The sequence below is a fragment of the Prionailurus viverrinus genome, chromosome A1 (genome assembly GCF_022837055.1).
Source record: "Prionailurus viverrinus isolate Anna chromosome A1, UM_Priviv_1.0, whole genome shotgun sequence".
In the NCBI taxonomy this organism is placed as follows: domain Eukaryota; kingdom Metazoa; phylum Chordata; class Mammalia; order Carnivora; family Felidae; genus Prionailurus; species Prionailurus viverrinus.
The window spans coordinates 27146112-27162293 of NC_062561.1; the positions used below are offsets into that span (position 1 = coordinate 27146112).

The window sequence follows — 16182 nt, forward strand, 5'->3', positions numbered from 1 at the left end:
CTGCAGGAATTTGAGAACCTACAAAAAGAGACGACTCAGAATTGTTCCACCCTGGTCACACGCACGTGGTTTCTTCCGTTTCAGGGTTTAGGGCATGCTGTGCGTAGCGACAGCCGTTCCAGCCGGCAGCCCGCCCCACCTGTGACCTGTGGCCTCTTCTGGGAACTGTCCTCAGGAGCTGACCGTGCCCAGTGTTTCCCAGGTTCCTCGCACCAAGGTAAAGAGTCTTTCCGTAGTGATTTTGACATTGCACTCGCTGTGCTGTGAAGCTAAGTGCAAATGCTCGGTGGGGCAGTGCGGGGGCATAGGGCTCTGAACAGGCTGCTTTCCGGTGAACACTACTCCAGTGATCGTAGAGATAGGGCTTGTTACCCTCAGGGTAAACTAAGAAAAGCATAAGGTGCCCTGTTGCTCCTGCTTTTGATATTTTTGCATCCCTAGGAGAGAGCTGATCCATGTATATGTTTATGTATATTGGTTATATATATATATAAAACACCAAAAGTTTCTTCGAGTTGGACTACTGTAGATACCTCATATAAGTGGAATCATGGAGTATTTGTCTTCCTGTGAGTGGTTCATTTCATTCAGCATTATGTCCTCAGGTTTTATCCATGTCCTGGCGTGATTCAGGATTTCCTTTTTTACGGCTTGGTAACATTCCCTGGTATGTATACACCACATTTTCTCTGTTCATTCATCTGTGGCTAGAAGTATAGTTGTTTTTACCTTTTGGCTATTGTGAGTAATGCCGCTGTGAATACGGGTGTGCAGATGTGTCTCTGAGATCCTGATTTCAGTTGTTCTGGATGCGTACTGAGAAATGGAATTGTTTGGTCTCAAATGGTAGTTCTATTTTTAATCTTTTGAGGAACCTCCATCATGTTTTTTTCAGAAGATGCACCATTTTACAATCATTTATAGTAACACTCACTATCTTCTGTTTGTTTGGTTTTATAATGGCCCTCCTAACAGGTGTGGGGCGATACGCCTTAAATATAATACTCTCATACTCTCATACTAGTAACTTACAAGAGTATGAGTGTAATCCATTGGGTTACATCTGTATTTTCACTTCTAACATTTTCTACTACTGCTTTTTTTTTTTAAATTAATGTTTATTTATTTTTGAGAGAAAGAGAGTGGGGGAGAGAGAGAGCAGGGAAGGGGCAGAAAGGGAGACACAGAATCTGAAGCAGGCTCCAGGCTCTGAGCTCTCAGCACAGAACCTGATGCGGGGCTTGAACTTATGAACCACGAGATCATGACCTGAGCTGATGTCGGATGCTCAACCAACTGAGCCACCCAGGCACCACTAACATTTTCTGCTACTGTTAACTGGTTTGCTCACTGTGAGATTTACTTCATTTGCCCTTCTGGCTGTAATACACACCACTTTACTCAAAATGAGCCTGCATGGGACATCAGTCGATTCTCTGTGTTTCACAGAAATCAACTTGGAGTAGTTGAAATGGGTTTTCTTTGTCTTGCCTTCCCATGGTCGCCCTTGGCCAACTCTCCCTATGAAACAAGTTACCAAGAATTCTTTAATAACAGAGCATTAACACTCATTGATGGCTCTTGACAGTGATTGACTGGATAGGAATGACTTAAAAAATGGTAGAATTGGCAAAAAAGAAAAGCAAGCGTCCCCTCCGAATGTGACATCAGAATCTTGGGGATCATTTAGGGAATCTGTTTACGAGGCCAGTGCGTGAGGCTGAGAAGCAAGATGACTGTGCTGGAATTCATGAAGAAGAACGAGGTACCCCCCAGGGGCAAGCCCAGGCCTCTGGCCAAAGCTCCCAACTGCTGAGAGGTTTACTTGTTTTGTGCACTGTACAAAGAAATTGGTGAAGTCACACTGTGTGGTTGCTGGCACTGCTGTGCAAAGTGACTTCACACAAGTAGCATGGCTAAGCATGCATTAGAAATGATGATTTGAGATTGAACTGGCTCTGTGGAAATAACCTGAATTACATGCTGCAACACTGTTTTGCCCAAGGGGCTAAAATCACTGACTTAAGATATTTAAAATGTCAGAAACGTATATTCTTAATAAGCTTGGAAAGTCTGCCATACTTCAGGGAGTATCATAGGTCTTCATCATCATCTAAGTAGACCTTTGAGACCACATGGGTTGTGACTTGATTTCTTTCATTATGAATAAATCCAAAATGACTGATGCATTCCGACATCCGGACAGGGCTGAACCAGATGTGTGACTGAGTCATAGTTGCAAGTTCCTTGCTTCAAATCCTTCAGTGTACGTTTAGCATCGTGCATTTAAACACTTACACTGAAGGATTCCTCTTCTTAAGTATGGTAATTCTTGATGCCTCGCTGATGGATTGGTGGATGCACGTGCATGTCTGGGTGGACAGAGCTGGGTTAAGGAATGGCAGCTTCCCTGGGCACCACCGTATGCCAGTGGAGTATCCTTAGTATAAATGGCAAATATGGCACCTGCTAACTCAGGTTTCCACATGTAACACTTAGGCGATTGATAATACGACATTTGTTCCAGCTCCCTCACAGGGGTCGGCACGAGATACCAATAAGAATTGTTGCCATTGTTGAATTATCCCTGATGAATATTTTCCTAACAATAACAAAAAATTCTTGGCACTGAGGAATTTCTCTATTGAATATTTTGCATAGTGTTACGGCAAGCCACACCACTACCCTGATTTAGAATCGCTTGAATTTGGCAGTTCATACTTGAAATTCTTAAACCGTGTAGTAGTTTATATAGGTCCGTTTACTGGAAATGAGTGGTTTCTTTTTTTAAATGTATTTATTTTATTGACATATGATTGACATACAACATTACATGAGTTTCAGGAATACAACTTAGTGATTCGATATGTATATATATATTGGAAAACAATTACCATAATAAGTCTGGTTATCATCCATTACCATACACGTTACAAACTTTTTTTCTTGTGGTGAAAACTTTTAAGAAATACTCTCTTAGCTACTTCCGAATATATATTACAGTATTATTAATTACAGTCACAATACTGTACATTTATTTTGAATCTCTATTTCTGAGGATTTTGTTTGGTAAATCATAAAAGAAAACTGAACAGAAAAAAGGACCACAGAAAACTGGAAAATGTTTTGACAAAAAAAAAAAAAAAAGACAGTGTGAAAGTAAACAAACAAAAGAACTTTGAAATCCATTTTTTAACTTTGTAACTGTATCTGTGTAAGTTATCACTTCCCCGGGGGGAGTATAAGTAACTAATTCTGTCCAGTAATGAGATACCAAATAGTTGTGAAATGAAAGAGGTTGAAGCATGTGAAAGTGATATGTTCATTCACGTACGTGAACTAATAACTCTGTTAACTCACCATAAATAGATACACACTTTTGTTAATACAAAATAACTTTCCTCCAGTTCCACTTAATAAATGTTTGGTAAAAACTTAAAAAATAACAGTTTGAATCGTTACTGAATCTTTAGCTTTTCTGGGGGCACTCACATGATTCAGTCTCTGTTAAATTGCTTACCACACACACACACACACACACACACACACACACACACACACAGTTGATATACAGCACAAGAAAAGTACTCACATGCATGTGAGGTAGGTCCCAGTTTGAGAAAGCTAGAATCCATTTATCACCTGCAAATTTCACCAGAAAAAATTACATAAATGTCAAGAGCACATTGCCTTTATAATATCACATGGGAGAAATATCTGGACTCTGTCCTGATGGCCAGGGCAGATGGTTGATATCATGTGCTAAGAATGGGCACTATGCAGTTCTCAGCATTTGGAGCTCTGCCATGTAAATTTGAAGTGGGTCAAAGTGAAATGCTGGGATTTTCATATACTTATCAGAGGGTGTAAAATTTCAAAACTAGGGGCGTCATAGAAAGCTAATTCCTGAGAAAACAATCCTATTAGTAAAGATATGTTTGAGCCAGAGACTCTAATTTTTCTGGCTCTACCCTGGATGAAGAGGAGATAGGAAAAATCTTACAGAAATGAAGTCCCTAAGAGTGTGATAGAGTAATGTTTTTCTGTGTTTGTAATGGTCATTTTTAGTATTTGTGTCAATGCACCTTACCTTAATCCGTAATAACACAATAGCTATCACTTTTTAATGCTATTATGTGTGTTAGCTTTAATGGGAGTCTGCAAAGAGATGAAAATAGAAGGATTCCATGATGTGGTTTATGTTATAAATAAGAGCTCTTTTTTTTCAGAGGCAAGTATAGAGTTATACGGGTGGAAATAATCGTGCTTTGTGATTGCTTTGCCTTTTAGATGTGAACCTTAGGCTCTCATGTCCTCTAGAGGTTTGTCATCATTAGATGAGAAGCAGCAGCATTGGAAGGGTGGTGATGCTGCTTCTAGAAAGTGAATTGCACAGCCACACTAACCTAACTAAAACCCAGTGTGTATTCATTATAATGGAAGTGCAGACTATTTATAAAAATATAAATAACGCAGAAGTGACTCTTTTATTAAATTAGAACCACTGGGTGGAGGAAATTTATGAAAATGATAAGGCACTTTTAGGCTGTCAAACTGTTCAGCCACAAATGAGCTATTGCAAGCATAGTGAGCGTCTTACTCAAGGGTTAAAGAAAAAAAGAAAACCTTGTTCACAGATGTGCACAAATACACAGCGAGGGATGGTGACCACGTGCTTTGCTGAGCCCTAAGAGGAGCAGTATCTGTACGTATCAACCTGATCGCATGAAAGACAAAGAGACTGGGCACCGTGAAAGATCAAAGACTGGCCCGTGGATGGTGGATGGGAACTAGGTGCTTGCATTTCCTGAGTGCCCGCTCTGTGACAGCACTCTGCTGGGCACGCAGTGCCCGTTGTAGGTTGAGAAGAACCGAGAGTGTTGCATAGCCGAGTACCGAGCACAGATTAGAAGGGGTGGTTGCAAACCTTGTGGAAATTTCAGGGATAAAGGGAGGTGGGGAACCAACAGTAGGGACAGAGAAGAGGCCCGACAGGAAGGAATAATGAGCCAGTTTTGAAGACTCTGCGGATGCTCGGTTGTAGGCCACCTGTGCCTCAGTGGCTGCTAAAGGCAGTTTTATACTTGCCCAAAGCACATTTGCCATAACAGCAGGACTTTAGTTCACACATAGATGGGAAAAACAGGAAAAGATAAGGAAGTCGATTGACATCAGGGGTATTTCTGTCTATGTGTCTGTTGTTCTGTCCATCCATCTACCTGTCCATCCATCCATCTGTACATCTACCCAATTCAAGAAGGCAGAAGGCAAGTTCTTGGTTAACTTCTGTGATCAGTAGCCCTTAGTTTCTACGCCTCATTGTTTTCTAACTACCACTGTGCCTGTCATGTGGCCCAGGACAATGGCTGATGTTCATAATGATGACCCTAAGTCACCAAAGAAATATTCTGTATGCCCTTTTAAAGAAGGTAGATACAAGTAAAATGTATTCTAGAAAGATCGCGATTCTTTTCATTAGACTGATGGTTCCTGGAGGTAAGAAATAATCTCTTTTTCATCTTTCCATCCTTCGACACCTAGCACAATGTTTTTCACATAGAAGGTAAAATATTTGTGACACTGAATAGAATAGAAATAATTTGAGTTTTGTAGGAAAAAAAAATTTGCATTATTTGAAATCCAGTATCCCTATTATCGGGTACTCAACCATAAATGGTATATCGTTCTAACCATACTCCTACCCATTCTCAACCCTCAAAATAAGATGATGTTTTCATGCACTGATTTAAGGACTCAGTTATAGAAGTGTCTTTGGTAATGAAAAGGATATGTTTCTATGAAGTTTATCAGGAACATTGAACAGAGGAAGATATTGTAATGGTGGGGTCGCACGAAGGAGTTATTCTCGACCTTTCTGCATCAGAGGTGCCAGGCAGAGGCTCTCCTAGTCTTGCCTTTGCCTACAGGGTTCAAAGCTCAGTGACTTAGAAGTTGCTGGCCTTAAACCCGTGCAGTACCCTAAGCTCAAGGTGGGATTTAGCCAGATCAAAGTTAGGGGTGAGGACTGCAGATCTTTTATAAGACGCCTCTACCTGAATTTCTACCCAAGCCTAACATGCATCCTTGAAGAGACCAGATTATCCTTCATGAGAATCTACATCACATGGTAGAAAGAACAGTAGGGTTTTTGTTTGTTTGTTTGTTTGTTTGTTTGCTTATTATGGGGGGGGCAGAGAGAGAGAGGGACAGAGGATTTGAAGCAAGCTCTGGACTGACAGGAGAGAGCCCAGTGTAGGGCTCAAACTCGTGAACTGTGAGATTGTGACTGAGCTGAGTCAGACGCTTAACCAACCGAGCCCTGCGGGTGCCCCAAGAGGAGTAGGTTTTTGAGTCGGTGAACTAGGATGTCAGTGACCACATTTGCTCTCGCTGGTGGCAAGCACAAAGTTATGATCTTCCCTACAGAATTATTGGTCAGATCATATGAAAGAGTATGTTTGGTGGGTTTGAGGGATTTTAAAGCGCTATTACACACATTAGTCCCCTCTGTGACCAGAGGATATATTAACTTATTACCAGCAATATTGGTAAGGAAGATCATAAAGAACATTTTATTAATAAGTTATATATAGTTACAGATTAGTTATTTAGAATATATTGATAACTCCAAGATAAGGAAAAAGAGGTGTTTCTTTTTTATAAGAGGGGAACTTTGCACAGTTGGTCCAATACCTTGACTTTATTATCCTTGTTACAAACTGTCCCATAGTCACAACAGAAATCTGCCCGCCTCCCTGGCATTCAGGAAGCTCACCAACACTCGAGTATTTACACTTAAACCTAGCTAAGATCCTACTAACACTTTTAAGTGGGTTGGCACAGTGTTCCCTTTCTAATAGCAGTGTTTTTACTTACCACAGAGCTATCCTTGGTGTAAGAGAAAAGCATTTTTCTTCTATAGCTCCTTGTCAGCTTGGGGTTTCTATCCGAATTCCTATTGAACTACTTCTAGAACCCTAAACAAACAAACAAAACAGTTTCACATTCTTTTTTTAAAATTTTCTTTTTTTTTTTTTTTTTTTTTTTTTTTAAGTTTTATTTTTTTATTTTTGAGACAGAGAGAGACAGAGCATGAACGGGGGAGGGTCAGAGAGAGAGGGAGACACAGAATCGGAAGCAGGCTCCAGGCTCTGAGCCATCAGCACAGAGCCCGACGCGGGGCTCGAACTCACGGACCGCGAGATCGTGACCTGAGCCGAAGTCGGACGCTTAACCGACTGAGCCACCCAGGCGCCCCTAAAATTTTCTTTTTTCAACGTTTATTTATTTTTGGGACAGAGAGAGAGCATGAATGGGCGAGGGGCAGAGAGAGAGGGACACACAGAATTGGAAACAGGCTCCAGGCTCTGAGCCATCAGCCCAGAGCCCGACGCGGGGCTCGAACTCACGGACCGCGAGATCGTGACCTGGCTGAAGTCGGACGCTTAACCGACTGTGCCACCCAGGCGCCCCAACAGTTTCACATTCTAAATAGCGTGTTTTAAAGGGGCTCAAGCCTTTTCCTACAATTTTATACATGGCACACCATGTCACCTGCAGCTTAACAACTTGTTTGAACAAGTTACAATAAAAATGAAAAACAGCTGCATCATGCTTTTTTGCAATTTACCGTTTGCCTTTTGTCCGTTGGAAGTCTTTCCAGAGATGAAGGTTCCCTGGCAATGCCTGTATCTTCTGCTCATGAACCGTGCGGGTGGAGTGGATGAAGCAGGCTCAGGGACACGGCCAGGCTTTTTTCACCCACAAATGTGTTTTTAGCAGTTCTGAAAATAGTGTTTTGGGGTTTTGGTGCTCTTTCAATCTGCTTGAGTATAGGAGATACAGTAAAATATTAATTCATTCAACCAATTTTTAGCTCCTGCAACGTGCCGAGCACTACAGGTCATGTGGAGAAAGCACTGAGCAAAATAGACAAAATCTCTGCTTCATGAAGTTTTTTTTTTTGGGGGGGGCATATATTTTTAAGAAGAGAACGCTATGCTAGTCATTTGGCTCCCAGGGGGAAGGATGGCCTAATTATCAGTGTCTAATTTGAGACTATCTGGAGCTAGGAAGAGCTGGGAGAGGTAGCCAATATACAGAATAAATAAATGACTATGTAACATGTCAGATGTGGTATGTACTTCAGAGGATAATAAAGCAGGGAAGGGAGAATAGGGAATGTTAGGGGAGGGCTGCGATCATAAATACGGTGATCAGACGGAGCCTTGCGGAGATCGGAGCACTTGGGTCGGGGCCAGAGGAAGTGAGGGAGCAAACTTGCAAATACCTAGGAAAGCGGGTTCCTGGCGGAGGGAAATGAGGTCATGAAGTGAGAAGGCAACCGGCCACGTTGGAAGGGGAAGCACTGAGGCCCATGCGTCCAGACAAGAGTGAGCAGGGCTAGTGAGGGGGCAGGAGATGAAGTGATCGGGACCCACCCTGAGTCAGGGCTGCGGCGCACCGTAAGGATTTGCTCTTTCTCTGACACCACGTGAGACCCGAGTGGGTCTCGACTCGAAAGGTGATGCGGTGTGACTGCACAGTGTAGCAAGACCCAGGCAGCTGCTGTCTCGAGAATAAATGGAATAAGGGCCAGACACTGGGAGATTCTTTAGGAGCTCGTGTAATAGCCCAGGTGAGGGATGGTTGTGGTTTAGACCAGGGTGGTTAGATGCGGTCACATCCTGGAGTTAACTGTGTGCTAGTAACAACATGATTTGCTGGCTGATGGGATGTATCGTGTGACGGGAAGAGGTGAGTCAAAGAGGACTCCCAACGCTCCCAGTACAGAAGTCCGTCAGACCCGAGGTTTTGTGCTTTGTTTCGAGGTCAGACTCAGATTCTGTTTCTGCCTGTGTCGCTCCCTAGCTATTTGTTTTCCCTTGGATAAGAGCAAGTCTTGCCCATGGATGATAAGCCCCCTGAAGGTAGGGATACGATCTAAGCCTTCATACCATTATATTCCTAGTGCGTAACACAGAGCCTGCCACATAATACTCTGTAAATATTTGTTGACTGAATGTTGTACCTTTCTCTATAGTCTGGTTTCCAAAACTGTGAAGTCTAAATAATAACACTAAGTTTAACAGATATTTTTTTTAAGTTTATTTATTTTGAGAGAGAGAGAGAGAGTGCGCGTGAACATGTGAGAGCTAGCCAAGCAAGCGGGGAAAGGACAGGGAGAGAGGGAGAGAAAGAGGGAGAGAGAGAATTCCAAGCAAGCTTTGTGGTCAGCTTGGAGTCCACTGCAGGGCTTGAACTCACAAACCCATGAGGCCGAAAACAAGAGCCGGATGCTTAACTGACTGAGCCACCCAGGCGCCCCCAGTTTACAGGTAGTGTTGAAGAATAAATGAAAAATGCTGTGTCCAAGGTGCATTATGCATTCAATGTACAGGAAGCATTAATACATGGAAGCTATAATTATTATTGTCCATATTCTATGCCATTTAAAATGCCGATAACATTTTGAGCATCCAGAAGGAAGTCTTCCTTCTTCATAGGAGAAAGAAGGGTGGTGGCAAATTTTCACCATTTTCATTAAGACGTTTTCACTAGGAGCGATATCTTAATGCAGAAATAGAAGACTTCCATGCATAAAAGCCATAAAATCCGAATTATTTTAACCGCATTGCGCAAATAGAAGGGATTTGTCTTATCCCTAGTATTGAAGTCGTGCAGAAGCAAGAGAAGCATCCCCTAGGAGCTTACCTTCTGCGCATAAATAGTACTTACCATGTTGACTGGTGTTTTACAATGGTGCCTACTCTAGGCGACTGCAGTCGTGTCAAAAGTAGATGAGCAGAGACTGAACAGTTTGAGAGACCATGCACTTCAGTTGTCATGGTAGCCAAGGGCTCCCAAATAGATCCTGTTCCCCTGCCCAGATGTTTAATGTTTGTGATAGCATGCCCTAAATGGTGACAGAGCCAGATGTGAATGTATAATGTCATTTATTTTTATTTATTTATTTTTGTCCTTAACAGTTTAGAAAATCTTTTTAAAGCTCAGAGGTTGAATTTAGCTGAGAGTATGCAAGTGAGGATTCAGTAGAACATCTGTGTTTCTGAAGTCTGTGTTTCCAAGTCGTATATACCCCAATTGCCTTTCCAGATGAACTGATTAATTCCACGCATTCTGAAAAAGAATTCATAGAGCCCATTAATAAGGGCGTATCTGGTGATTGAGACTACGGAGCTTAAAACTGTCAATAGGAATCTTTTATTTTCCTGTCTCACGGCTTGGGTATCCATTCAGGCTATGCTAAAGAAGAAAACAGACCCTAATTTGCAAGTAGCTCCCGAAGTTGATTGTTTTAAGAAAAGACCTTGGCTGGAGCGCCTGGGTGGCTCAGTTGGTTGAGTTTCCAACTTCAGCGTAAGTCATGATCTCGTGGTCTGTGGGTTCGAGCCCCGCATCGGGCTCTGTGCTGACAGCTCCGAGCCTGGAGCCTGCTTCGGATTCTGTGTCTCCCTCTTTCTCTGCCCCTCCCCTGCTCATGCTCTGTCTCTGTCTCTCTCTCTCTCTCAAATAAGTAAACATTATAAAAAATTTAAAAAAAAAGGAAAGATCTTTGCCTTGATGATAGCTCTTCAATAAGTGAAATTTTATATGCATATTTTATAAATATATTTGATTTTCACTAGAGTTGTATTTTTATTTTAGACAAGAAAGCTAATGTTAGCCTATATTTTCTTATGAAAATACCTCTGATGAAGGTAAAAAGGTGTAGCCTGCCCTTGCCATTGACCCAATGACCCTATAAAGGAATGTTAACTGAGGGCCATAATACACGTTAAAAAGAGCAGTTAGCTCTTCTCGAGAAAGAAAAATTCTAACGTCCAATTAATCTGTGTGAAGAACAATGAACATAAAAGTCTAATACATGGAAGAAATAAAATATTTATTGCAGTTATATATATATTTTTTCTGGTGACCGGAGGGCAAAAGAAAAGGAGGGAGAGTAAGTTGTTGTTGTTGTTGCTGTTGTTGTTGTTGTTGTTGTTTCAGTAAGGGAATCAGAGTCAGATAATCAAGGAGAAACTGAAGAGGAGACAACTGTAAATAATGTCCTACTGGGCACTACTCTGTAAGACTCCGTTCTTCTCAGACCTTTGCTCATTTGGGCCCCAGTGTTCCAAGTCACTCAACAGCAACATAAATCCTGTCCCCTAAGTCCCATTCTGACCTGGGAATGCTCCTCTCCCCTGTCTGCAGCACCACTTTTCCCCCAGCTGTGGGTCCAGCCCCAAGAGGGTGGGGTGTCTCAGAGGCATCTGAGGTCCACGTCCCCCACCTATCTGCTCTCCACCCACCTTCCTGATGGATCACCCGAGCTCTCCTTCCGTCCACAGCTCCTTTTGAGAAACTGCCTCAAAAGGAAGTGCCTCTGAGGTAAATCTTTTTTTACCTGCCTTTTGGATCTGCACGGAGTTCACCCTGATGGTCTCCCTAAGCGAGAGTTGTCCTTTTAGGACAGTGCAGATTAACAGGAACTTTCTGCAATAGCAGAAACGTTCTGTGTTTGTGCCGCCCAGCGTGGTAGCTGAGAGCCTCTTGGGGCTACTTAGATTTAAATTAAATAAGATGAAATAAAAATAAACATTCAGTTCTTCAGTGACACTACCCACGTTTCGAGTGCTCCATAGCCACACGTGGCTAATGGCCACCACATTGGAGAGTAGCTTTAGAGTTTTAGAGGCAATCCTGGGTCTGGTAGGAATGGGCCGATGCTGGTACCCCACCGTGCTCAGCCCCAGGGAACTCTGGTCTCAGAGGAAAGCCATGGTGCATGCAGACGTACAGCAGCTGCCCGTCCCCGCAGCGGTTTCTGTTGAAGAGAAACGGGCACCTCCGTGAACACCACATGTGCGCCATTTCCCAATGAGTAGTGCTTTAATCTTCAGTATGAGATTTGGAGTCAGGCCTGAGTTTGAATGTTGGCTCTACTAATAGATAGGTGTGGGACCATGGGCAGTCATCTAAATCCTCCCAACACTTGTTTCTTCATCTGTTAAATGGACATACTAACCCCCTACTGCCCAAGGTCATGATGAAAATCCAGTGAGATAGGAAACGGAGGGCAGGACAGTGCCTGGCATATCCTAACCGCCTACTATATAAGCCAAAGATAAGATGCTGTGGGTCCTGTGTCAACCTCAGCCCCCTCTTCCTACAACTTAAACAAAAAAACGAATTAGCCTTTTGAATGAAAGTACTAAATAAACAAAAGGAGGATTCAGGAATTGTTGCTACATTGCCTATCTTTTTCAAACACTTGATGAGTAGTGTGTGTGTGTGTGTGTGTGTGTGTGTGTGTGTGTGTACACAGCTTAATCTATATTCATACTGTTAACACCAGACAGGTGCAGTCTAGCTTCTTCTCACATGAGAAGAAGTACATGACCTCTGTCGGTGGACCCAGGCCAGCTGCCGTTTTCACCACTGCCATTCCCACTCGCAGACAGTCAAGGAACTGTGCCACACTTCCGGATACTGCATTCCAGGCTGCAAAGAGAGGAGAGATGTCTGAAGGAGCGGATTATGTAGTGCATCCTGGGAGAATTTCTTCTGCCCTCTTTCTCTGCAATGCCACACGCTTTCATCCACCCAAGCACAAATGGGTCATGGTGTGGATGGGGCTCTGTGATAGCGAATAGGTCACGTCAAGGCACAACCACTGGCCGACCTTGTAGAGGACAGGACGACTGGACACCAGTCCAAAAACCCAAGTGGATTCACCCAGCTGAAATGCCAGTTTCAGTGTACTTTTCAACTTGCTCAGCTTCCTCTGTGCAAAATAGGTCATTGATTTGACAATAGGAGGAGGAAGAGTTAAGAAAACTAATATTTACTCAGCATCCTTGCTATGAATTGGGTTTTAAATAGTCCAAGACCTCCTCCTGAGAGAAGGCTGATGAATTGTTTCAGTCGGGGTCGGCAGCAGAATTACAAATCCAAGTGGGTCCTCGTGGGTGAGGTGCCCCCCCGACACCGATTCCTGCTGAGTGGGGAACACTCTCTGTAGCAGGTCCTCATTTCTCTTCACCTCCCAGGTGAACTTTGCAGGGCTTCTTGTTCTGTTTTATTTTAAAGCTTTCTTTACAGGCAGGGAACCAGGAGAGCAAAGATGGGGAATTTGCAGCTACCCCAGATATGGAAGGGGCCTCCTCCTGCAATCTCAGACTCCCACTCTCCCCACTCACCCAATCCCTGAAGAATTTTCAGACCCCATCAGGAGGTAAGGCTAAGGAATCATTTCTTCATTTTGGTCCCTCGCCCTGGATGTGTGTACTCCTGAGCATGTGTTTTGGGCAAAACAGTAGAATCTCCTTGTTGCCAATGAAATAAGTCCACAAAAGCTACAGGAAGATAAATAAACTTCCTGGAAGTTGCTCTAGGACATAGTCTCTATCAGACCCTAGATTGTTACTCTCCTCTAAAATAACTATTAGCAAAAATTTTATACTAGCAATTCTTGGAATTAGTTGGCTTTTATTCTGTTAATGTATGAAACTCTAACCAAATATTGTTACCGAATAACTATTATGATAGCTACTGATGTTTTTTGAAAACTTTGATGATACAGAATATTAAATAAAACTTCAGCAGTTTCTGAAATTGTTTTTGTATGATTACCTGGCAAAAAAAATCATTACTAGCAACTTCTACTGAAGATCGATTTTCAGAATGCTAAATAACCATTGGCTTCATCAGATCCAAATTTGACTTTAGGAGAGTTTGTGATAAACATTAGTGTTTCTAGGACCTGTGCACCTCTGTGCACCACAGAGGAGGCTAGCACTCTGACAGATATCAATGCATAAGTTGACTTAGTTGAATCACGTAGGCTGTCTTTGGCAAAAGTCTTATTAATTTCTTCCTTTTTTTCCCCTTCCTTCCTTCCTTCCTTCCTTCCTTCCTTCCTTCCTTCCTTCCTTCCTCCCTTCCATAATATATTTCATTTAGATTGTATTTGCAGAAAAATCTATAACAATAAGTTTTGCATTCTGATAATCCAACCAAACTAATTTTGATTAATATAAATCACATACTAATTGATATTGATATCCTAGTAAATACAAAAGTTAATCAAGCATAAATCAAATGACCTCGTTCTTAATGTTTTTTCCCCCTAGTATTTCTTTTTCCATTCTGTGTCTGTTTTTATTTTAAAAAGTACAACAATAGTTTTATTTTAAAGCATCTATGAATAAGACCACATGAATGTTCCCATAAATTGATTACACATTTTTTTTTTACCCATCCCCAATGCTCAAGATTTTAAATTACTGCATGTACTGAGTTATGTTTTAAAGACCGAGTGTTTTAGGAAAACATTGATTAGCTGACCTCCAGTAACAAAAGTCTTGAATTCAGAAGTCACTATGTTTATTATTATTTTTTTTTGATGCTTATTTATTTATCTTTGAGAGAGAAAGAGAGAGCACAGCAGGGGAGGGGCTGAGCGAGAGGGAGACAGAGAATCCAAAGCAGGCTCCAGGCTCTGAGCTGTCAGCACAGAGCCCGACGCGGGGCTCAAACTTACTCACTGCCAGATCATGACCTGAGCCGAAGTCAGATGCTTAACCGACTGAGCCAGCCACCCAGGTGGCCCCCAGAAGTCACTATGTTTAAATGGCAATCAGATTACAAGAAGTTGGACTGGTACACTTTCTTGAAGTCCTTGTACATTTTATATCCAGTCGAAAAGATGTTCAAGTCACACTTTTTGCCACCAAGATAAATGACTACAAACTTACCGACCATACACCATAAAAAATGTGTACGAGAGTGTTGTGGTAATTAGGAGTAATTAGCCTTCTCGAAGCAGCTCCAAGAAGCTGTTTGAAGTGGTCTGAAGGCCAATCCTGTAGTCCCCTCCACTGGGAGCCAGGTGTAGGGGCGGCTGCTGAGGGAAGGTGCCTCTGGGCAGATGGGCAGGTGATGGGGAAGGCTTCAAAGCCTAAGCTGGTCTTTTGACTTCAAAGATTCCCTTGGAACAGTTACCTCAAACTTTTATTAGCACAAACCATGATTATCACATAATCCTTTGGCAAGATTCGTGGGTGGAACCTGTTAGATGTGCCTTTAAGGTTGAGAGGAGACACAGGTGGGAGGGAACGAGAGACACATCTCCTCAGGACCCCGGATTTGGTCAGAGTTTGCTCACTCCCTTCCCCAGTGCACTTTTTAGAATTTTAATGAAATATTTCGTACATACAATCAAAAATACGTAACATATATTTACATTATGAAAAAAGAATGAAATAGTATTTGTGTGTGTGCGACTCAGCTGAAGAAATGGAGCATCAGCAAGAAATCGAACACCTCCTATGTCCCCTTCGCCACTCTTCCTCTCGCCTCTCTCTCCCATCAAAACACTCTTTTGTGATGACAACGTTCTCTCTTAGGGTTTTACTACACATGCATGCATCTGTACACAACAGATTATGTTACGTAAGTTTATATTGAGTCATACTCTATTTTGTTTTTCTTTAACTCATTATTTTTCTGAGATGTATCCACGTTGATTAGCGTAGCTACAATTCATTAATTTTCACTGCTGTGAAATAGTCTGTTGTGTGACTATTCCAAAAGTTTTTGATCTTTTGATGGACTTCATTTGAGTTCCTCATAGTTGGATTTACTTTCTTTGCTTCTTTTTTCCTTTTTTTTTTTTTTTTTTTTTTTTTTTTGCTTTACAAACAATGATGCTGCTAAGACCTTTGACCTTTCTCAAGTCAGATTCATATGTGTAAGTGTTCCTCTGGGAAATAGACTTAATTGATCGAAATGATTAGTCAGTGGCTATGTGCATCTTCAAATGTAATGCCAAATTGTTCTCTAAAGTGGTTGTACAAATTTAAATTCCCAGTAGCTGTCAGTGCTCTGCATTCTTGTCAGCATCTGGAAACTACAGGTTTTCTAATCCCTTCCACCTCGCCAATCTTGGGTATTAACTGGTATCTCATGGTTTGCATTTATATTTCTCTAGTTACTATTTGAGCATCTGTTCTTACGTTTAATGGTAATTTGTGTTTCTTCCTCTTTGAAATGTCTGCTTGAATTTGTGTTTCTTCCTCCTCGACTGTCTGTTTCCGACATTTGCCTGTTTCTCTGTTGGGTTATTTATCTTTTGATCAAGAGGCATTCTTTTTATATCCCAAACTAACGATC

At 42.0% G+C, this 16182-nt stretch overlaps 1 protein-coding gene across 5 annotated transcripts in view; it reads left to right on the forward strand.

Annotated features, from left to right (window-relative positions):
* ENOX1 (ecto-NOX disulfide-thiol exchanger 1) overlaps positions 1-16182 on the forward strand; it is a 552986-nt gene that overhangs the window by 164164 nt on the left and 372640 nt on the right. For all 5 annotated transcript variants that reach the window (XM_047876641.1, XM_047876659.1, XM_047876649.1 and 2 more), the window contains one exon: positions 85-217. The gene's annotated coding sequence lies outside the window, so the exon portion shown is untranslated. The remainder of the gene's footprint in view (positions 1-84; positions 218-16182) is intronic.